This window comes from Aotus nancymaae, unplaced genomic scaffold, assembly GCF_030222135.1.
Source record: "Aotus nancymaae isolate 86718 unplaced genomic scaffold, 86718_ANA_hifiasm-v0.15.2.pri h1tg000002l, whole genome shotgun sequence".
Taxonomy (NCBI): Eukaryota; Metazoa; Chordata; class Mammalia; order Primates; family Aotidae; genus Aotus; species Aotus nancymaae.
This window is the reverse complement of record NW_026988413.1, coordinates 788,186-812,667: the sequence shown is the minus strand read 5'-3', so window position 1 is coordinate 812,667 and position 24,482 is coordinate 788,186. Positions and strand designations below refer to the sequence as shown.

General features: G+C 50.2%; 1 protein-coding gene across 5 annotated transcripts in view; it reads right to left on the bottom strand.

The window, feature by feature from the left end:
- Positions 1-24,482, bottom strand: part of PTPRN2 (protein tyrosine phosphatase receptor type N2) — a 1,009,611-nt gene that overhangs the window by 882,851 nt on the left and 102,278 nt on the right. The window contains exon 1 of one of the 5 annotated variants that reach the window (XM_064367193.1): positions 9,959-10,332. The exons of the other annotated variants lie outside the window; for them this stretch is intronic. The gene's annotated coding sequence lies outside the window, so the exon portion shown is untranslated. Of the gene's footprint in view, positions 1-9,958; positions 10,333-24,482 lie in introns of those variants that run through there. 5 annotated transcript variants of the gene reach the window in all.

Sequence of the window (24,482 nt, the reverse complement as noted above, 5' to 3'; positions counted from 1 at the left end):
CATACGGCACAGGACAGATGCCAGCAGGACAGGGGCCCTCAGCCCAGCATCAACGTCCACCCGAGGACGCTGGGCCGGGCCACGCGCCGGCTCAGGGGGGCAGCAAGGGGCCTCACTGCTGAGGGTGAAGGCAAGCCCAGCGCGGCGTGCCCCACTCACTCAGGCTGCTCCACCCCCAGGGCCGCTTTCTGGGACCGCTCCCAGGATGCAGCTCACAGGAAAGCCACATCGGCGACCACACTACCCCAGCAGAGCGGCCCAGGCACAGGAGCAGGCCAGGTGTCTGAGAATCGTCCTTAGAACACAGAGCGAGAAGCCTACCTGGAAGGATATTATACATCAGAACCGTAACATTATTTTATTACATTTCCTAAATGTTTGATAATAGCCATGTATTATTCTTAATTAGAGAAAACAGGAAGTTACCATGAAAACCCCTCACAAAGAGAAGAGATCTGAGGAGGAGGAGGAGGAGGGTTGTGTCCACACTGTTTCATCAGGCCAGAGGCAAACAGGAGTCTCCACAGACCCAGGCCTGGGCAGCACCACAGTGCAGGGGGTGGGGCGGGGCGGGGGTCCCCCTCCAGAGAAGCTGCATCTTCACTGGAGCCTCATGCTGGATTTGAGGCTCCCCGGGGAGCCCCTCAGATGGGAGTGCTACAGCAGGCGGTGTTTCTCCTGCAGCCCGACTCCCCGGCATGGGCATGGGGCAGTCCCACCCTGAGGTCAGAGCTGACCCTAGAAGTATTTCCCGGGACTCCCAGGGCAGGCCCCAGGGACCCTGGTGCTGATGCTGGGGGCATTTCCAGCCTAAGATGGGTTCAAGGCAGCCCCACTCAAGTCCAGCCACTAGAACAAGACTGGACCATCCAGGCACTCCTGCCCCACCAGCATTTCCAACAGTCAGGAGCAATGGCGTTGGGTGGTTAGGAGACCAGGGGTACACCATGGATCTGTGGGGAGGTGGGGCATGGCACTTTGCGTCACTGTGACGTCCAGGATGGAATTAAGGTGACAGCCCCTGCCGCCCCCAACAGATGTTCAGCACATGAAGGGCTGTGATGGGCAGCATGTGCCCACTCAGCTGGATTCCAGGCTCTTCTGTGGGATTCGGCACCCGCTGTGGACAACAGGGTATGTTTAGGGTCCAGGGACTTTCACACCAGAGGAAAAGTGACTCTGACTTCTCTTCCCTCCCAACTAACACAGAAAACAACGTCCATTTTCTCCCAGGCCATGCGTGGGGTAGGGATGGTGTCTCCAATGAGAGACACCAAAACCAACCATTCCAGGTGCATGTCAAGCCCACAATTCAAGCTCAGAAACCTTCCAGAAAAAGCAAGGGCTAGCCCAAGGGCAGGTTTGGGTGGGCGGCCCACGGGGCCCTCCCTGGAGCAGCCGTAGACACAACCGCGCTACAGTTCACTTTGCCTGAAGAGAGTGGATGTCAGCATTGGCTCAGGAGCCACCGAGAGAAGACGACGCTCAGGTCCCCATGACGGCAAGACACACAGCGCGGGCCAAGTCCAAACACAACAGGCAGAAGAGAACACATGAGCTCTTAATTCACAGTCGTGAACGTCTGGAGGAGTTCAGCTCTTACTTCTTTGCTCTAGTTATTTCCAAACTCACCGACGCCACTTCAGAGTGGTAATGGAGCCAGGGGGAGTGGAGAGCTCGGCGCTCCAGCAGGCCCACACGTCACACATCAGTTTCCCGCAGCCCCTGCACTGGGGACCCTGAGTTCATTCACCATCGCGCCATCCTTTGCAATTTTCCTGGCAAACAGAAACACTAAACTTCCTTTTCTTCCTAAAATATTTGGTTTCCAAAGTTAAGCGAATGGCGAAGCTAGAACAACCCAGAACGTTGCTGTACTACAGGAAAACAAAGGTGGCCTCAGCACAGACGAACCTGGTGAGACTGCTGCAGCGCCACAGACTGGGTGACTCACGCGGAGACGTCCTCACGGGCTGGAGGCGGGAAGTCTGGGAGGTGGTGCCAGCACGGCCAGCTCTGGGGAGGCCTCTGCCTGGCTTGAGGAGAAAGGGGACTGATGCCATCACAGGAGCCGCACCCTCACGACCCCACCCAACCTAATCACCTCCCAAAGGCCTCTCCTCCCAGCACCATCCACTGAGCGTTTGGCCTTCTACACACTGATTACAAAGAGATGCATTCAGTCCATAACAGCTGCCTCAGAGAATGTCTTCCCACACACAAGGACACACACACACACAGGTGAAACACAACTGAGATACATTCTTGTTTTTAACTTCGTAAGTAGACATAGAAAAATGTGCACAAAAACACATAGTATAGCAAACAATATTAACTGAATATTCATCCAATCCCCACTCAAGAAATCATCCCACCAGCAGCCAGAACTGCCACCCCTGCTGCACCTTCGTGGGGAGCCACCCCGACTTGCTGGAGGTGTCCTCACGGCCGCGCCCGCCTCCGCACTGGATTCACGGGGCCTGTTGTCTTTCACAACCTACTTCTTTCACTCAGCTTCGTGTCTGTGAGACGATCGGAGTCGCCCTGTCATGGCTAAATTCCATTGTTCCACTGTATGAAAATAATATAATCTACTTCCTCTCCTCTACCACGGAAGAGCATGGGGCCACGCCCAGCCTGGGAAGACTGTGAACGATGCCACCTGCGTGCTTCCTTGCATGTGTCCCTGATGAGGCGTGCACGTGCTTCTGCTGCACGGAGGCCCAGGAGCGAACTCTCAGCCGCAGCAAACACCCCTCTGCAGCATTGCAAGACAACAGCCGCCCACCCGCGGTCCACACCCCCGAGGAGTTCAGATGTTGTGTATCACTGCCAGGTGCGGGAACTCCCGGCCCACGCTGCACCTGGAGCTGGTGCTTCAGGTTTTCTCCAGTCTAGTAGGGTGAGGCGCTGAAGCTCGGACGGCTTCAATCTTCATCGCTCCAATTTAATAATTAAGTTGAAAACCATTTTACATATTTCTCAGTCATTTGAACTTTCACCTTAGAATTTCTTGCTTAAATGTTTCGCAAATGTTTCCTTGGTTGTCTTTTTCTCAGTGATTTGTCAGAGTTCTCTCTGTTTCGAACATGAGATCTTTGATGGCTACGTGTGTTGAAAACATTATCTCCCATTCTGTGACTTGTCTTTTAATTAACTTTTACTACAAGTTATTCTTGATTTGAATATAGTTGAAATTATCAGTCACTCCTTTGTGATTAGTACTTTTTGTGTCCTGTCTCAAAACCTTCCTCTCCACCCTGAAGTCATGAAAACATTATCTTCTCTGCTGAAAACCTTTATAGCCTTGCCTTTCACATCCATGAGTACAGGAGTTGGTGTCTCTGAAAGAAACTTGGTCCAGGTTCATTTTCTTCTAATGTGGATTCCAGCTGTTCTCATCTTCCTTTTTCCTTTCAAAGTGTCGTGAGGTCTTTCTGTGTCAGCACATCTATGTAACTCTGTCTTGACACTGAACCACAGCATGAAAGGTGTTTAGAATGCCTGTGGGTTTCCTGTCGTGATGTTTGAAGGGTGTTTAGAATGCCTGTAAGTCTTCCTGTTGTGATGTTTGAAGGGTGTTTAGAATGCCTGTGGGTCTTCCTGTTATGATGTTTGAAGGGTATTTAGAACGCCTGTAAGTCTTCCTGTTGTGATGTTTGACGGTTGTTTAGAATGCCTGTGGGTTTCCTGTCGTGATGTTTGAAGGGCGTTTGGAATGCCTGTGGGTCTTCCCGTTGTGATGTTTGAAGGGTGTTTAGAATGCCTGTGGGTCTTCCCGTTGTGATGTTTGAAGGGTGTTTAGAATGCCTGTAAGTCTTCCTGTTGTGATGTTTGAAGGGTGTTTAGAATGCCTGTGGGTCTTCCCGTCTTGATGTTTGAAGGGTGTTTAGAACGCCTGTGGGTCTTCCCGTCGTGATGTTTGAAGGGTGTTTAGAACGCCTGTGGGTCTTCCCGTCATGATGTCTGAAGGGTGTTTAGAACGCCTGTGGGTCTTCCCGTCGTGATGTTTGAAGGGTGTTTAGAACGCCTGTGGGTCTTCCCGTCGTGATGTCTGAAGGGTGTTTAGAACGCCTGTGGGTCTTCCCGTCGTGATGTCTGAAGGGTGTTTAGAACGCCTGTGGGTCTTCCCGTCGTGATGTCTGAAGGGTGTTTAGAACGCCTGTGGGTCTTCCCGTCGTGATGTCTGAAGGGTGTTTAGAACGCCTGTGGGTCTTCCCGTCGTGATGTCTGAAGGGTGTTTAGAACGCCTGTGGGTCTTCCCGTCGTGATGTCTGAAGGGTGTTTAGAACGCCTGTGGGTCTTCCTGTCGTGATGTTTGAAGGGTGTTTAGAACGCCTGTGGGTCTTCCTGTCGTGATGTTTGAAGGGTGTTTAGAATGCCTGTGGGTCTTCTTGTCGTGATGTTTGAAGGGTGTTTAGAACGCCTGTGGTTTTTGCTGTTATGATGTTTGAAGGGTGTTTAGAATGCCTGTGGGTCTTCCTGTCGTGATGTTTGAAGGGTGCTTTGAATGCCTGTGGGTCTTCCTGTTGTGATGTTTGAAGGGTGTTTCGAATGCCTGTGGGTCTTCCTGTTGTGATGTTTGACGGTTGTTTAGAACGCCTGTGGGTCTTCCTGTTATGCTGTTTGAAGGGTGTTTAGAATGCCTGTGGGTCTTCCTGTTGTGATGTTTGAAGGGTGTTTAGAACGCCTGTGGGTCTTCCTGTCGTGATGTTTGAAGGGTGTTTAGAACGCCTGTGGGTCTTCCTGTTGTGATGTTTGAAGGGTGTTTAGAATGCCTGTGGGTCTTCCTCTTGTGATGTTTGAAGGGTGTTTAGAACGCCTGTGGGTTTTCCTCTTGTGATGTTTGAAGGGTGTTTCGAATGCCTGTGGGTCTTCCTGTTGTGATGTTTGAAGGGTGTTTAGAATGCCTGTGGGTCTTCCTGTTGTGATGTTTGAAGGGTGTTTTGAATGCCTGTGGGTCTTCCTGTTGTGATGTTTGAAGGGTGTTTTGAATGCCTGTGGTTCTTCCTGTTATGCTGTTTGAAGGGTGTTTAGAATGCCTGTGGGTCTTCCTGTTATGCTGTTTGAAGGGTGTTTAGAACGCCTGTGGGTCTTCCTTTTATGCTGTTTGAAGGGTGTTTAGAACGCCTGTGGGTCTTCCTGTTGTGATGTTTGAAGGGTGTTTAGAACGCCTGTGGGTCTTCCCGTTGTGATGTTTGAAGGGTGTTTCAAATGCCTGTGGGTCTTCCTGCTGTGATGTTTGAAGGGTGTTTAGAACGCCTGTGGGTCTTCCTGTTGTGATGTTTGAAGGGTGTTTAGAACGCCTGTGGGTCTTCCTGTTGTGATGTTTGAAGGGTGTTTCGAATGCCTGTGGGTCTTCCTGTTGTGATGTTTGAAGGGTGTTTAAAATGCCTGTGGGTCTTCCTGTTGTGATGTTTGAAGGGTGTTTAGAATGCCTGTGGGTCTTCCTGTTGTGATGTTTGAAGGGTCTTTAGAATGCCTGTGGGTCTTCCTGTTGTGATGTCTGAAGGGTGTTTAGAATGCCTGTGGGTCTTCCTGTTATGCTGTTTGAAGGGTGTTTAGAATGCCTGTGGGTCTTCCTGTTATGCTGTTTGAAGGGTGTTTAGAATGCCTGTGGGTCTTCCTGTTGTGATGTTTGAAGGGTGTTTAGAATGCCTGTGGGTCTTCCTGTTATGCTGTTTGAAGGGTGTTTAGAATGCCTGTGGGTCTTCCTGTTGTGATGTTTGAAGGGTGTTTAGAATGCCTGTGGGTCTTCCTGTTATGATGTTTCACAGAACCATTGTGCCTCTGGTTCTTTACATCCATGCCTGAACATATTCATCATGTAACTTCCCAGAAGTCAGGCTACTGAGTTAAAGTTATGTGAATTTTAATTTTCTTAAATATTGGGTTGTCTTCCTTTAAAAAATTAATTCCCTCTCAAAATTATTAAAAATTCCCCCACATTTTCTTTCAGTACTTGTAAAATTCCATTATATTTTTAAGTCTCTGCACCATCTGGATTTTATTTTGGGGTAAGGAGTTTGGGAGGGACCCAGCTATATATTTTCCAAATGTCTGGCCAGTTGTCCCCAAATCATTACTGAATAATACATCTTCTCCCCACTGATTTAAAATGTCATCATTATCATATACCAAATACCCATACACATTTGGGTCTATTTCTAGGCTTTCTATTCTTTCCCTTCAATCTGCCCGTCTGTTCCCCACTCAGACTTAAATGTCCCACCACTGCAAAGCACTGAGTGTGCAAGACTCAACGCCCCACACACAACTTCTCTTTTTCACAACTTTTCTGTTTAGTCTGACATTTGTGTCTGAACCTGGACTTTAAAGCTAGTTTGCTTAATTTCAAAAAAAAAAAAAAAAATGTGTTGTGAGAACTTACATGTATAGGTTTATTCAAAGAGAATTGATATCTTTACAGAATTAAACCTTCCCACCCAGAAGCACTCTATCCCCTGCCCAGTGGGTCCTCTCCATCTCCCAATCGAGACCACAGACCTGCCGGGTTCGCCTTCATGAGGCCCCTCAAGGCCTTCCTCATTCTCCCTGGTCCAGCCAGGAGCTCTCAGCATGCCACCCACCTGCCCCTGCAGCCTCGTCTCAGGCAGCCTCCCCTCCCACTCATAGACTGTGGCATCTTGAGGTGACCTTGGGCTGGAGATCCAGGATTCCAGCAGACACCTCAGGGTCTGGGGGGCTCGATAAGACAGGTGGTGTGCATGAGATCAGGAGGGGATGAGGAGGGAGACACTAAGGAAAGAAAGTGACCCTTTGGGAAATACAAGGAAAAACTATGCAAGAAGAAAAGGTCCCAACTCCACAGTTGGAAGTGGCACGTCTGGGGCGGCTGCTGCAGGATGAAGCAGGAGCATCTCTTGGAACTGCACAAAAAGCCTTCTCCTCTGAGTGGCTCAGGGGCACAGAGGGCCCCACCTGGCTTGTCTGCAATTGACGCTAGCACAGCTGCAACACTGGAACACCCAGAGGATCTACTGGTCACTGCAGCTGCAGGGCTCGGTATGATGCTTTTAACTTGACAGTGTGAAAACAAAATGTTGGCTAACGCAGCCTAGGACGTAGGGGAATTGAAAGAGGAGCGTCCTCCCCTTACAGTGCAGGGAGCACCACAGGGGCTGCACAGAGGAGGACCGAGTCCACTCCTGATGAGACGGGGTGAAAGCCAATGGAGAAGCAGCAGCCATAGTGGGACCTCAACGTGGGAGAGGTTACTACAGAGCCTCAACCTCCTGGACTCAAGCAATCCCCCCTCCTCCATCTCCCATAGCACCGGGATCGCTGCAACTCAGCCCACATGAGGGCTTTTAAAAATATCATCACAAACCCAGTATTGCATCAGCAAAACTCTTTAATAATGTTCTAATATCCAATCAGTGCTAAATTTTCCCCATTGATTAAAAAAAGTTATGTTATAGTTAATTTGCTTGAATCAATATCCAAGTAGGGTCCACACATCTACATAGCGGTGGTGCACATGGGGTGGCTTCGGTGTTTGCTGTTTGCTGTGAACCCAAGGAGCCACTGAGAATCCAGGCTGAGTCTTCTGACCTCTCCCTGATGCTTATTTCCTGGAAGCGTACTCCTCTGTCCGCACAGTATCCATGCTCTGCGTTTCTCCTAACTGTGCATTCCACTAACTCTAACAGAACATTTCCAGAATCCCCCACGAGAAGAAACCTTGTCCCTCCAGGGCTCCTCGGCATCTGGGGCACGATGTCTCTGGACAGTTCCTGCAGGCAGGTGTCCATCCCGGCCTCGATAAGCAGACACCACTAGCCCTGAAAGCAAAGTGCTGCCTCGGCCTGCAGGACCACAGTGGATGCACGGCCCACAGTCAGCACAGTGAGGGGCATTAGCACCAACCCCCCACCTCTCCAGGGCCAGCCTGGCCTCCAGGGAATCACAGTAAAACCACAATCAAAACTCCTTCCAAGTTCATTATTCACACCCTGAATGTTCTCAGTAGGGTCAAAACTTCACACCTCTGTGGCTGAATTTTCATCCATTTGGAAGTGCTCCAGTTCTCCTGGGAGTTAGAAACGGGGAGTGTGAAGACATGGTTGAAAACTGAGGTGAAAGAGCTTTAAGTGAAAGTTAACTCAGTGTCTCCGGGGCACTTCACATTCTGCAATGCCCAGAGTTTCATTATGCATCCCTCAATATGAAATAAAGCAAACCTTATTAAATATCCTTCCAGCAAAATCCCACCATCCTCTGAGCTCAGCCTGTTCTCTGCTTCCTCCTTTCTCGCCCTGGACATCACAGCAAACACTCTTTCCCCTGACGTCCAGTGGTTTTCAAAGGATGATGCTCAGACTGTGCACCAGAAACTGGGCTGGACGAGCAATCTGTGGCCCATCCGGAGCTCCAGGTGATGCTGACACAGGCTGAGAAGCTTGGCCCCAGCTCCTGAGACTCACCACAGCTGCATGGGGGCAAAGCTGCCGTGTCTTAGAAATACTGACACTGGCCTCAGCCCCTGAATTCTGATTTGACAAGAGGTGTGGCCTGACCACCAGGATCTTTTAAAGCTCCCCTGATTTTTAAAAGCTCTAATAGCAAAATGCAAAAGCACGCCCCCACACAACTGCCCCACAATGTCCCATGAGGTCAAGCCCTGGAGCCCCAGGCACCAGCATCACCCTCTCATGAGATCTCCCAACAAAGCCAGAACAATGATCGCCCCCACTTCACACCTCAGAGAGCTGAGGGTTGTGCAGTTATTTACCGGGTAGATTTGGGATTCAAATCCAGATCCTACTTTGAAGCCAGCACCCTCATCACACCAGGCTGTGTGGGCTCCATGCTACCTAAGAGCAGAGACCCTGCCTCGCTTTCCCCTCTAGTCCCAGCAACCAGCACAGAGTGGAGCCTCGACACACTAACTGTGGACAGCACCCCGACTCCCAGGGCCGCCCTGAGGACTGCGTGATGTTCAGAGGTGCACCCTCCACACAGCACAGAGTGAAGCCTCAGCATGCTAACCGTGGACAGCACCCTGACTCCCAGGGCCACCCCGAGGACCGCGTGATGTTCAGAGGTGCACCCTCCACACAGCACAGAGTGAAGCCTCAGCATGCTAACCGTGGACAGCACCCCGACTCCCAGGGCCACCCTGAGGGCCGCGTGATGTTCAGAGGTGCACCCTCCACACAGCACAGGCAGGATGAGGGAAACCGCAGGGAGCGTCAGCAGAGGACACACGTGGGAAGACAGGAGGGGCAGGAGAGAGCAATGTCTGTGGGGTCACAGGAGAGAGCGAGAGGACGGGGCCGTAGCCACCATGCAGTGACACCGGGGCCTTGGTGTGGCTGCCCTGGGCTAGGCTCGCCGCACACACGGGGCTACAGGGACTTTAGGACCGTGCCTGCTGGTGTCTCCACTTTCCAGAGGGGACGTCAAGGCTTGAGAGAGGTGGGACTTGACCAGGTGCACACAGTTGCACAAGTACACACACGTGCTGCACCACAGGTACCCAGAGGAGAATCCAGAGCCCCCGCTGCCTGGGACGAATGGGCTCCAGCGGCCCCGGGAAAGGATGTCGGCGCTGCACCACCCCTGCCTGTTACTCCACACTGAGCCGCAAACCCACCCACTCCTCAGTCCAAATGTGGTAGCTTCTTCCTCCCACTACCCTGAGGGCCACACACAAAAGACTCGGAGAAAAGCCACAGCCTACAGGTCACGGGAGCTCGCTACATGAAGTCCAAGCTGCCCGGCAGCCCCGTCCAGCCACTGCGGCTGCCCACGTCTTGGTGCTGGGCCCAGCCGTTTCTCCATCATAGAACCACCAAGAGGCAACCGAGACCCTGGGAGCGTGGGAACACCCACAGGCTGCGGGATGGGACTCCTGTCTACAGGTTCCTCCTACAGGGGCTGTCTGCCCGTGAACTCGGGAGGGTCATCCAGCTGTCCGGAAAGGAAAGCTCACCACTATAAGCAGTGCCATCTGCTGAGAATCTGTCTGCTCTGTCCTGCACACTCCCACGGCAAAGTCAAGGCACGGCCCCAGCTCCCTTCCCCAACCATCATTCTTGATCAAGCTTATTCTGATGTTGGTGCAAGAATGTTCCACCCACCTTCAGCTGGTAAATCCTGCCTAGAAATATACAAGAACAGATAGTAGTTCCAGTAAAGCCCAGAGTACCTCAAAATAGAAGACGTTACTGAGAAACATGCATGCTGGCAGCTCGCTGAAAAGCCAGCTGATCCACATGACGTTGGTTAGGAAAAATCTCCTTCTAGAGATGCAAACCCTCATCTCACAAACTACAACATCCTCACCCCCAGGACACTGCAAAGATACAGCAGCACTTCCTTCCTACTCAAGGATTCTGCCCGAAGGTCATGCGGCTTCACTTAAGGTCAGAAGTGACTTGGTCAAGAAGCACAGAAGAAACCTCAAATTTGCAAATTCCCAGTCTTTGGTCATTTTTTTCTTGGTTATGTGAACAATAAAATTTTACAGCATAAACACTGAAGCACACAGAAAATAGTAAAAAAAAAATCATTCTAAGTGCATTTTCATCCAGCGTCTTCCAAAGCATAATTACGTATTTTTTCCAAAGCACTCGAATTCATTCTGCAGCCCGGGGGCCGTCTACTGCCGTTCCCACTGGGTATGACATGCGAGCGTTTCCCGAACCATGGAAGGTGCCTCTCGGCCACCCGCTGTAGAGGCTGACTGGACTGTTCCCGGCTACAATGCTTGGTCACATGGGTTGTTCTAAAGTTTTCAACACTATACATAAAGCTGTAACAAACATGCTTCCTAAACTATTTTTCACCCCCATTTTAAAAACACATCTTTAGGATGGCTTCCTACAGTCTGAGTTATGGAGTCTAAAGATATTGGCAAATTTGTGACTTCCAAGGAAACAACCCATACTTACCTCCTGGCAGAGGATCCCTGCCTGCTGCCGATCTGGTGCTTGAGTGAACACCTCCCGTCCTTGGATGGAATAGCGTGGCTGCGTCAGTCCACACCTCCACACTTCTCCTTCCACGCTTTCGGACCCTCTGAGCTTCCTCCTGCGTGACCCGCCCATGCCCTGTGCTGCTCTCCTTTCTAGGTGCACACGCCAGGGCCCCTCTGTGGGACCACCTTGCCGCAAGCTTTGATCCCAACACTCGTCTTCTTTCTCCAAATAAAAGTAATTGTTGGGCTCTTTCCGGAGGAGTTTGGGTGAGCTTGTCTGTCCAGGATGTCACTTCTCAAACGCAGTGCAGATCCTCATAGAGCAGGCTGATGCTCCTCACCACCTCCCTCCCAGCAGGCCCATAAAGACCCTCAGACACCATACCCTGGAGACCCGCATGGCTTCTCCTATCTGGCATTTGTCGGGTGTGTTGGCGTCGTCTATACCACCCCCCTGACCTGTGCCATACCTGCTCTCACGTGATGCGATATTGCACTTGCATTTGACAGGAAGCATGTGCAGCCCTAGAGACTATATGTGAAAATGAAGCGGTGCTGGTCCTGTCTCAGCTGTGAAAACGGTGGTGGAGAAAGAGGGAATACCTGCCTGTTAGCTTTCCTGAGGATGACAAGTCATTTGCTGCCTTAAAACTAAGAGAAAAAGGAGTGGCTCCTCCATGAATTCCCCTCCCGTCCTTCCACCCTGAGACCTATCCTGTAGCTGCCTCAGGCCCTGTTTTTCTCACCTAAAACCTGTTTTGCAAATGAGGTTCATTTGGAAACCCAGGAAGGACGTCCAGCTCACAGGCTGCAACGCCACAAGGTGAGCTGCCTATGATTACCGGGGGATCCAGGAAAACCAGGATGAGCTGAAGGTTGGGACACGGACCCCTGCAGGCAAATCCACACACCGCTCAGTTTAAGTGAAGAAAACCAATAATATAAATTATTTCAAATAGCAGTGCAACAATTTGGGGTAACATTTATTTTATTCAGCGCAGGTGACTGGTTCCATTCCACGTGCTCATTTTAGCAGGGATTTGAACTCAGAGCCACAAGCTATTGGAGCTTGAGTCTTAAAGATCATTAGTCTCATGCTTCCCTAACCTGCCTGCACAGTACCATCAGCTGTACTGCTTCAAAACTTTAACCCCAAAGCCCAGATGGGAGGTGCTGACTTGGTTGGTCTGGCATAGGATCTGGATCTGTGTAGTTTTTTAAGCCTCCCACATGGTTCTAGTCATCTGGGCAGCACTAACCAGAACAAGCCCCTGAATATGCAAGCACGGAACTGGAGGGCCAAAAGGGCGGAGGAGCCCATCATCTCCCAACTCCACCTTTTCTCATTTCTCTCTCCCACCCCAAATCATCACCACTGTCACCATCACCATCACTAACATCAGCATCACCATCTCATCATCATCACCATCATGACCACCACTGTTGTCATCACCATCACTGTCATCACCATCACGTTGCCATTATCATCACCATCATCACCATCACCATCACTGTCATCACCATCATCACCATCACCACCATCATCACCATCACCATCACTGTCATCACCATCATCACCATCACCACCATCATCACCATCACCATCACTGTCATCACCATCATCACCATCACCATCACTGTCATCACCATCATCACCATCACCACCATCATCACCATCACCATCACTGTCATCACCATCATCACCATCACCATCACTGTCATCACCATCACCATCACTGTCATCACCATCATCACCATCACCATGATCACCATCACCACCATCATCACCATCACTATCACCACTCTCATCACCATCACCATCACTGTCACCACCATGTTGTCATTATCACCATCATCACCATCACCATAGCACCATCATCATCACCATCATCATTACCATCACCATATCACCACCGTCATCACCATCACCATCACTGTCATCACCATCATGTTGTCCTCATCATTACCATCATCACCATCACCATCATCATCACCATCACCACCATCGTCATCATTGTTGTCATTATCATCGTCACTGTAACTATCATCACTGTCATCACCATCCTCACCATCCTCACCATTATCATCATCACCTTCATCATTACCACCTTCATTACCATCATAACCACATCTTAATCTCTGTCATCATCATCATCACCTTTACCATCATCACCACTCATTGTTGCTGTCATCATCACCACCATCATTGTCATCATCTTCATCACTATCGTCATCACCACCACCACCACCACTGCTCTCATCATCACCTTCATCAGTATCATCACCACCATTGCCACCATCACTTCGTCATCACCTTCATCATGCTTACCATCACCATCACTGCCATGCCACTGAATAAATATCACCGGTGTGCCAGATTCTGTGCTACACCCTTATGCTCATTATCACTGACCTTCAGATAAATGTATTATCCCCATTTTAGAGATAAGAGAGTTGGAGTTAAGTAAGGTTAGGTAATTTTCTTAGGATAACACAGCTAGTTACAGAGGCTGTGGTGCTCTGATCACAGACTGGCGCTAAGCTGCTTAGATACAAGTCCAGATCCCAGCACCCATCAGCTGTGTGGCTGTGGACAGTTCCTAAACTGCCCTGGGCCTCCTCTCCTGGGCCTCTTATGTGGAGACACCAGGAGTGCCCATCTTGCAGAGTTTGTGTGACACTCTGGTGTCTCTCCAGCCTTCACAATCCAGTCCTATCAAGATCCATCAAGGTCCATCATCACCAACACCACCGTCACCACCGTCATCACCATCACCACCACTGGGCCTCTTACGTGGAGACACCAAGAGTGCCCATCTTGCAGAGACTGTGCAAAGTGCCGCTCTGGTGTCTCTCCAGCCTTCACAGTCCAGTCCTATCAAGATCCATCATGATTCCTCCCCGACCTTGAGACTGTCTTGATTCTCCCACTGGATGTCTCTCCTTTCCCACACCATGACCCCTCTGAATTCTTAAATACTATCTTGGTTCTTCATTCACACGACACCCCTTACTCCCTCACTGCATCCTCTATACACATCATTTGTTTACCACTTTATCTCTGCAATAGGCAGAAGCTCATGAAGGCACTTTTCATTGTGATAACCGTTTTCACTAACATTCCTGAGCATCTAATCTTTGCCATCTAATCTCTAGTAGATACTGTACTAAATATTTTATTTGCAGTAACACATTAAGTCTTACTACAAAGAAGGTATTATTGTTATGCTTACTTTACAGACAAGCGAACTGAGGCTTAGAAAGTGTCAGTACTTGGAAGCACTGGAAGGCTCAGTTCTCACAGTCCAAGGTACCAGCTGTTTACCTCTGCACACTTTATACCCTTCCCAAGACACTGCCCTGAGTGCATTTACCCAGGGGTCTCCAATGGAGGACTGTGAAGAGCCAGCTACCTGCCATGTGTGTGCTGGACTTGGGCTGGGCAAAACAAACCTGATCTCTAGTCACCTAAGCCCAGAACACAGAAAGCCAGCAGCTATGGTTGCAGTCACCTGGGCTGAGCTGCTTTGCCTGGGGACCCACAGTCACATGTGCTGAGCTGCTTTATACACTTTCAGGCCTTGAACCCAGATCCCTGCCTCACACACCCCACTTCCGGTTGCATGACACATCCATGCAGTAATAAAATGGACATCCTTAAAGCAGATAACCAAATCCAACTCATCCTTTTGTGAAATTTTTGGAAGTACATTTGAGGCGTGCAACACGATGCTGGATACATCCATGCACACTGAGGTCACGCAGTTCGCACCTCTGCCTCCACCCTCTCATAGAGGCGACCTCTGGGCAAATTGCCAGTAAACAATCCAATGTCTTAAGTATAGTCCTCACGCTGTGCCTCGGGGCTCTGGACTCACTTCTCCCACACAACCGCAGCTTCGTACCCTCTCACCCACGTCTTCCCACTCCTCACCCCCGCCCCTGGTAACCACCTTTTCCACTCTGTTTCTATGTAGTCAACTTTTTTTTTAAGATTCCACATATGAGTGAGATCACGCAGTATCTGCCTTTCTGTGTCTGGCTCATTTCACTTACTTCGTATTATTTACCACAGCATGTCCTCCAGATTCATCCATGCTTTGAAAATGACAGGATCTCCTTTTTTAAGGCTGAAGAGCATCCAGTGTGTATGTATACCACAATTGCTCTATCCATTCAGCCATCAGAGACACTTGCACTGTCTCCAAGCCCTGGTGAATAGTGCTGCAATGAGCATGGGGGTGCGGATACCTCTTCTGCCAGTTTAGTTTCTTCTGGATCTATAATCAAAAGAGGTGTTGATAGTAGCACTGTTTTTAATTTCTTGAGGAACCTACACACCGTTTCCTTCAACACTGTGCAAGTTGCCCAGGCACAGTAGCTCACACCTGTAATCTCAGCACTTTGGGAAGCTGAGGCAAGTGGATCACTTGAGGTTAGGAGTTCAAGACCTGCCTGGCCAACATGGTGAAACCTCATCTCTACCAAAAATTAGCCAGGCATGGAGGCGCATGTCTATAATCCCAGCTACTTGGGATGCTGAGGCAGGAGAATCACTTGAACCCAGGAGGCAGAGGTTGCAGTGAGCCGAGATTGTACCACTGCGTGACACAGCGAGACTCTATCTCAAAAAGAAAACACACACACAGACACATACAAAAAAAAAAATACACAAAATACAGTGTCCAAATGTTCCTTTTCTCTACACACTTGCCAACACTTATTATCTTCCGTCTTTTTGCTGTGAGGGGACAATTCCCTGGGGCTCCGGTGTGCTTTCCCGATGCTTAGTGACGTCCGGCACTTCCCCATACCTGTAGCCATCTGTACGTCTTCTGGGGAAAAATGCTCTATTCAGGTCCTTTGCCCTTTCTAAAATTGTAGGGTTTGGGTTTTTTTTCTTTTATTCTTTGTTTTTGTTTTTTTGTTTGTTTGTTTTTTGCTATTGAGTTGAGTGAGTTCCTTACATATTTTGGATATTAACACCTTATCGGATACACGGTTTCTCAGTATTTCCTCCCACCCTGTAGGCTGCCTTTTCCTTTTGCTGATGGCTTCCTCTACTGCACAGCAGCTTTCCATCTGATATCATCCCACTCTTTTATTTTGCTTTTGTCACCTGTGTTTCTGGGGTTTTGCCCAAACATTCTTGTCAAGGCCAATGTCAAGGAGCTCTTCCCGGATGTTTTCTTCTAGGAGTTTTATGGTTTCAGATCTTACGTTTGGGTCTTTAACCAATTCTGGGCAGGTTTTTGAGAATGGTGTAAGATAAGGGCCCCATTTCATTCTTCTGAGTGTGGATGTCCAGCTTCCCTGACACCATTTATTGGCGAGACGGCTCTTTCCCCAGAGTTTTCTTCACACCTAGTTGACCATACGTGGTCTGGTTTATTTCTGGGTTCTTCATTCTGTTCCCATCTCATCCCTTTCCATGGCGTGTGCTTAAGTCGCTGGCGGAAACTTAGGCAGTTCTGCTGCCCGAGACCTGGGAGCCCAGGGCAGGCCCTGTTGCTGCTGCGTTTGTTCCAGTGCGGCAAGCTGTTCACATTCCTGCTCTCTCCGCCACTCACCTGCCCTGTGCTGCTTACCAGTAGCTAGTCTAGGACGCAACTGGAACGATGGGGCTCAAGTGAAACAACGTGCATTCAATCTCCCATAAATTATACGACACGCTGCATGCATAAGCAACAACTGTGGTGTTTCTACAGTTTCCTATGTCTTCAGCTAAGAGCCTTAATAACAAAACACAGAATACTGTCACTCAATTAGACTAGGGTTATTTACCTAAGACAGTTTTGCATTGCAATTTGCAAATTCTTAAATGGCAAATTAGTCATTTGCATTGATTTGCATGTCCACAGAGAAATATCTTTCGTGCTAATTATGTTTTTGCTAACAAACCATAGAAGTAATAATGAGGAGACTGAACTCCCTCTCCGCACCTTTGGCTTTGTTACACAAAGCACAGCTGGCATTTTAGCGCAAATACCATGAAATTTTTAGGGTGGGCGGGTTTCATGGGGATTATCTTGCCCAGAGCTCCTCAACTCACAGAACATTACAGTCACCTCAGGAAGATTAAGAGAAAAAGAAAGAAAGGTGAAGCCTGGGTCCTGTCCCCCTACCCCCGAGTTTCTGATTCACTGGCACAAGGTGATGTCTGGGCATCTCCACCACCCCCCGAGATTCTGACTCCATGGTGCCAGGTGATGTCTGGGCATCTTCCCTCCCCCAAGATTCTGATTCGCTGGTGCCAGATGATGTCTGGGCATCTCCCCGCCCCCAGATTCTGATTCACTGGCACCAGGTGATATCTGGGCATCTTCCCTCCCCCAAGATTCTGATTCACTGGTGCCAGGTGGTGCCTGGGCATCGGCATTTTTAAAGGCTTCCAGGTGTTACTCACCACTGGCATGGCTGACCCCTTTGTATTGTACGTAAGAAATCTGCCACGCACAGAGCCGTGGCCTGAATAGAGGGGGGTGCACAGGGTGGTGGCAGGGCAAGATGAGCCTGAGCTTCCTGACTGATGCCCAGTCCCCTGTTTGTCCCACAAAGATGGAGACCCTATTGTGCATACAGGAATCCACCAGGCACACTCCCAGTGGATCGACAGTGTCGGGCTTTCAGACTGAGGACAGGAAAACACTGTCCTTGGCCAGGCATGGTGCTCACACCTGTAATCCCAGCACTTTGGGAGGCTAAGGTGGGTGGATCATTTGAGGTCAGGAGTTCAAGACCAGCCTAGCCAACACGGTGAAACCCTGTCTCTACTAAAATACAAAAATTAGCCAGGTGTGGTGGTGAGTGCTTGTAATCCCAGCTACTCAGGAGGCTGAGGGAGCAGAATTGCTTGAACCCGGGAGGGGGAGGTTGTAGTGAGCCAAGATGGCACCACTGCACTCCAGCCTGGGCCACAGAGGAAGACCCTGTCTCAAAAAAACAACAACCACCAGCAAAAAAAACACTAATCCACAATGAACAGACCCAAAAAATTGTAAAGTTTGGGTCTAGTTTTTGGCTTGTGTTTCTTTTTAAAGAAACAAGCAGCAAAATCCCAATTGTTGAGTCATCTTCCCCTGTGGTCAGGAGCTTGAGCCCAGCTGAGCCCTCGCTCGACAGTGTTTCGGTTTCTTGAAAAGAAATGAGAATGAGAACAGCAAGAAGCTCCTCAATCATAAAAACACCAAAGAGCATCTGTTCGCGCCCCAGCAAGTGAGAGAGAAAACCTGGTCAAAGAAAAACGCAAAGAATTGGGAACTGGGATTGGTCCTACTGTCGTCCTGACAGGCTGCCGCCGTAACGGGGTCTGACATGGAAAATCAGAAAGCAGAAGTAAAAGAATCTCATTTGGACATCATTCATTATAGCATTATATTTCAACACCTGGGGAAAACAACATAAAATTTATTGTGTTCTGTAGAAAAACTAAGGCTGAGCAATAGGATTTGACTGTTAGAGAGACATCAGTACATTTTCCTAGTGACTTGTGGGATAAACTGCCTGTTGCTTGTTATTATTTTTTGCATTTCTGCATCCTTCCAGAATCTCAAGTCACCTGATTCTGGGGAACTTCTCCCAGTGGGTGCTCAACACAGCTCTGCCCTCTCCTCTAAGAGATCAGCTCCCGAAAAGGTTCACGCAAGGATGCTCACAGCAGCCGAATGTTGGGAACAACCCGTGTGGGTACAAGAAAGACGTGGCGTGTCCCGCAACGGAGCAGGCCTCGGCCACAACAGGAGCGAAGGGTGCTGCGGGAAGGTAGCGCTGGGTCATCCCAACCGACTGCGCATCGTCAGGTTCCAATCCAGCTCCGTTGTACCCTTTCCCCCTTCTCACTAATGCACTTGGCCAGTCTTTCAAAAATTCAAAAGGAACAAATGTATATACAGCGGGAAGTGAGGCAAGGGGGGTCAGAGGGAAGGACACGGCATTCACCGAGGTGGAGAACGGGCTCAGTATATATACAGTGGGAAGTGAGGCAAGGGGGGTCAGAGGGAAGGACACGGCATTCACCAAGGTGGAGAAGGGCTCAGTATATATACAGCGGGAAGTGAGGCAAGGGGGGTCAGAGGGAAGGACATGACATTCACCGAGGTGGAGAACGGGCTCAGTATATATACAGTGGGAAGTGAGGCAAGAGGGGGTCAGAGGGAAGGACACGGCATTCACCGAGGTGGAGAACGGGCTCAGTATATATACAGCGGGAAGTGAGGTAAGGGGGGTCAGAGGGAAGGACATGACATTCACCGAGGTGGAGAACGGGCTCAGTATATATACAGCGGGAAGTGAGGCAAGGGGGATCAGAGGGAAGGACACGACATTCACCAAGGTGGAGAAGGGCTCAGTATATATACAGCGGGAAGTGAGGCAAGGGGGGTCAGAGGGAAGGACATGACATTCACCGAGGTGGAGAACGGGCTCAGTATATATACAGTGGGAAGTGAGGCAAGAGGGGGTCAGAGGGAAGGACACGGCATTCACCGAGGTGGAGAACGGGCTCAGTATATATACAGCGGGAAGTGAGGCAAGAGGGGGTCAAAGGGAAGGACACGGCATTCACCGAGGTGGAGAAGGGCTCAGTACAACTCCCCGCTCATGTTACCGCGAAATATGCGACCTTAGGTGTCTATCTCTGTGAGGTTTTTGTTTGTTTGTTTTTTGAGACAGAGTCTCACTCCGTCGCCAGGCTGGAGTGCAGTGGCGTGATCCCGGCTCACTGCAACTTCCATTTTCCGGTTTCGAGCAATTCTCCTGCCTCAGCCTCCTGAGTAGCTGGGATTACAGACACGCACGACCATACTCGGCTAATTTTTTGTAGTTTTAGTAGAGACGGGGTTTCACCACATTGGCCAGGATGGTCTCCATCTCTTGACCTCGTGATCCGCCAGCCTCGGCCTCCCAAAGTGCTGGGATTACAGGCGTGAGCCACCGCGCCCGGTCCTCTGTGAGTTTTTATAGATCACATGGATCTTTTTTTTTTTTTTCAGCTGGAGGCTTGCTCTGTTGCCCAGGCTGGAGTGCAGTGGAGCGATCTCATCTCACTGCAACCTCTGCCTTCCGGATTCAAGTGATTCTCCTACCTCAGCCTCCCAAGTACCTGGGATTATGGGCGCACACAACCACATCTAATTTTGTATTTTTCTATTTTTAGTAGAGATGGGGGTTTCACCATGATGGCCAGGCTGGTCTCGAACTCCTGACTTCAAGTGATCAACCTGCCTTGGCTTCCCAAAGTGCTCGGATTAGTGGCATGAGCCACAGCACCCAGCCAGATCACACAGGATTTTAAGGAGCAGGTGGGAATGCATCTTGGTCGGTGAGCACAGAAGACCAGGGGGTGGTCTGCTTCATCCACTCGAGGCTTCTGGGGCAGCTGGAGACATTGCTGCTGCAGGGAGGGGCTGTCAGGACCTGCAGGTGCCAGGAAGCCCTGCACTCCCCTCATAGTCTCTGCTGCAAGGGGGCCCAGGAGACCTTTAAAGCCTCAGTTCTCATTGAGCTTGCCAAGGGCACATTCCAACTGTGGCCTTTAGCATCTCCTATTTAAATGCATCCACTAAGCTTGTGTCATATTTAATCCCTTCACCAAAAAAACCGGGACCTCGCTTCAACTGACTGGTCTTCTGCGTGGCCAGGCCAGACGTGGACAGGGCCAGAGGCGCTTCAGGTGCCTGGAGGTCTGGGGAGCCAGGGCCAGGCTGCTACGACTCCAGAGCACTCTGTGTACCAGACAAGTGTGGTTTTCTCCCTCCTTCTCACCAAGCACTTTCAGAGGATCAGTTTTATTTCAAGAAAAATCCAAGTTTTTTTTTTTCCATAAATTGCACTCCTGTCCAACCTCACAGTGCCCTTTTAGTCGGTGAGAAGCCGAGCGAGGCCTCCTCCCCTCTGAAGGACAACGGAAAGGCCAGCACAATAGGGTGCGGCTCTGCTTCCCCAGGAAAGGCCAGCACAGGAGGGTGGGGCTCTGCTTCCCAGGCAAAGCTGTCCTCTCCGGAGTCAGCTCCCCACCTACCCGCCCTCCTACAAACCACGCCCACCAGACTCGACAAGGGGATCTTCAACGGGATCTTCAACGGGTCTCACCCACGCAGAGCACTGCCGGGTCTCTGGTCTCTGGGATTTCCTCTAATTCTGAGGACAAGTTTAAAACCTTACTTTAAAAAACTGATTTCAAGCACAATGAATAAAGGAGAAAACGCTCTACAAACCATTTATCTGATTTCTGAATTGAAAAGCACCTAAGAAGACTCTGGCAACTGGTGGGCGCCCCGGCTCCAGGCTCCTCTCAGGCTGGGTGCATGATTGCTGCCTGCTCTGTCTGCTGAGTCCACTGTCAGGGCAAAGAGAAGACATGGGACAGCCACAAAAGGTGGCCCAGGTGACTCCAATCGTGCCGCCGGCCCTTACCACGGTTCCTGCAGGTATTTCATGTAATGCAACTGTTATTCCCTGCAACACCCATCTCACCAATACGTGACCATTTCCTCTCTTTTGCCAGCATCACAAAGAGTCCACAAGAGACAAATCAAGGTTACCGTGGTCCCAGTAGCAAACCCAGAACCTGTATCTTAAAGGCAGATGATGATGAACCACCAGGAATTCCGCAGGCCTTTGAGAAGCCTCAGCATGAGCTGATTGGAGGAAGGATGGGAAGACGCCAGGTCGGTATGGTTCCAGATCAGACTCGGCCTGTGTGTCACCAGCATTTAACACTAAGGGACTAAGTTTGTCATCCGTTAAATGAGAACAAAAATCCATGCCCTGTTATCATTCGGTGACAGTGCAGAAATCTAACAAGATAACATGCATAAAACACGCAGAAAGGCATTAAAAAAAACCCATGCAAGTGCACTATTATTACTTTATGGCATTTCAGTCACAAGAGCAGGTGCTGGGTGTTAATTCCAGCTCAAAATATCTCAAAGCACCTAGGCCTGGACTAAGAGAGTAGGTTCCAAAGCAACCCCAGGCTAAGCTGTGCACACAGACTCAGGCCATGATTATCACCCATGAGTTAGAGTAAAATGACTCACCCTTCAATCCACTCTCAACACAGATCCCACCTCTATGGAAACTGCCTCAAAAGAGAGACCGAACCAATGTCCCAAAAACAATGAGATGGCACCTCTGAAATACCAAGGCAGTTGCATGCAAGGGCCTGAGAGCTGGCTGTCCACCTTCCTCCCAACTCCACCTTCAGTGACGCTGTGTCGGGAACAGGGAGGCAGCAGTGGTGGGGGGCGCACTCCAGAGAATACAGCTGCACATCAGGCCCCCACACCAAGGGCTGCTTGTCACGCATTTGCCCACACGGCACGGCATTAGGCCTGCAATTAGTTATGAGTTACCCACACACCAAAAAAACAAGTGTTTGTTGCATGCATAATCTTTAGGATCCACATTTGGTTCAACATTTCTGCTTTATTAACAAAAGGGTGTGTGCTTTTCAGAGTGGTGTGAGCACACACAGACAATGTCCATCTGAACTCCTGGTCATGGCTGAGCACCAGCAGCTTCACAGTCCCCAAGATCAATTTCCTTTCTCCTCCAATCCTGTTAGCAAATGAACCAAAATTAAACCAGCGTTTGGCAGATTTCTCTAAATACTGCGGCAACTCAGAGTCCTGCTAAGGAGAAGGAGGGCTGTGAGCATACGTCAGAACCCGCAGAGCTCTTGCTGCCACAAGTGCACTTGTTCTCTGAATAAAGCACCTCTCGCGAGCCACTGGGTGAGCCTGCGTCCACGCCCAGCACAGCGGGCCCGGCAAGCTGCACCCACCGCGTGGCCTCCACTGCGTTTGCGCACGCTGACTGAGAGACACGTCCGTGTGCCGCCCGCCTCTCCCTCCTCCCGCTCCTCCACAATTCAGTGACGGTCTCCATGGCAACTAGACTCCAAGAAAAGAGAAGGAAAGGGTTCCTGGCTCTCTGAGCAGCGGGTGCTTCGTAAACTGCAAAAACACATTCCCCAAACATGGGGTCCCCAGGACACTGTCAGGCTCAGAAAATCTAGAGAGATCTGAAATGAGCTCATTCAAACCGACCTCAGCCTTGGAAACAGCACAGCCATCCAACTATCTAACAGTCAACCGTGACAGATTGGGGGGAAAAAAACGTTTTAAACATTAATTTTGTAAAAGGAAAAAAAGCGATTGGCTATCAATAGCTTAAAAACCAAATGCTTTAAGTATTTAAAAGAAAATAAATTCTGAAGCAAAAACTACTCCCGTATAAATCTCAGATATTAACATTCCTTGGGGCTGATATCTAATTTGTTTAATATCTTTCACCCAGGCCCACAACGCCCCTTCATGGTAAAAGAAAAACAATCCCTTTCTCCTGCGTCAGTGACATTCCGAGGTAGGCGTCGCAATCTCGTGCTTACGAGACCAAAAGCAGAAGCAGGGTATAAACAAATGAGGCCAGCCCCGGCCCCGAGCCCCTGTGCAGCCCGCCGCGTCCCCTCACAGCTGGTCATTGGCCACGGCAAAGCCAGGCCGCCACGCAAGAGGCACAGCGAGCGCTGCAGGACTCCGCATTCGGAACTTGCTCCTCTGCCAGAAAGCGGATTAAACCAGCAGATTCAGCCGTGGGAAGGCCTTGGACCCTGGGGCCTCTGGAAAACACGGCCTGTCACTGGCACTCTGAGTTAACTTTTCCCTGAGAAATGCTCAACCCCACCCAGTTTTTGGACATGCCTCTGGAAATAAGCAAATGAGTTTCATCTACTAAACAATGCCTTATCCTCTCACATCATTGAAACTTAAGACAGTAGAAAGGGAATTTGGTAATCGGGTAAGTCAACCCAGCATCTAGGGATACATTTCAAGAGCATCTTAGTAAATGTCGGCAGTTTGCACATAGTGTGCCCATGTGCCCGCCCCAAATAGGGGCCACCTCCACAGGAGTCAACCACCCAGCAGAACGTGGGCACTCCTCCTCTGAGAGCACCCGCTTCCCAAGGTCAGCTAAAAGGCAGGTGCTCATCAGACCAGTGAGGGAGTCGGGAGCAGGGCTGCCCCGTGACTTCAAGGAAGCACTCGCTGCTCAGCGGAAGAGAGGCCGGGTGACGCCACAGGGCGCCGTGTGGGACCACGCACACCATATTCTGCAGACACGGGTGTCCCGGACGGCTGAAAACAGGACAATGACACAAATGGCATTTGACCCTCCTGGTGCCCCATGGAAACAGGCCGTGAGGAGCCTGGTGGTCCTTGCTCAGCTCCAAGGCAGACGATGATGAAGAAGGAAGGTGGTCGTAAGAACCCCAGCTGCAGCACAGTCTCTAACCTCACACGCAGAAGAGCTGAGGGCTCTCGGGAGGCACGAGTTTCCCTGAAGCCATGGTAGCAGCCAGGAGTGCAAGCTCCCAGAGGAGCAGCCTGTGGATGTCACCAAAGAGCATGGTTCTGGGGGAGGCCCCGGAGGGCCCCGGTGACTCCCTGGCTTCACCTGTCTGGGGCCAAATGGTGCTCTTTCTGCTGTGGGTGAGAACAGCTTCAGCACCTGTTCCAGTTCCCTTGATTCAGAC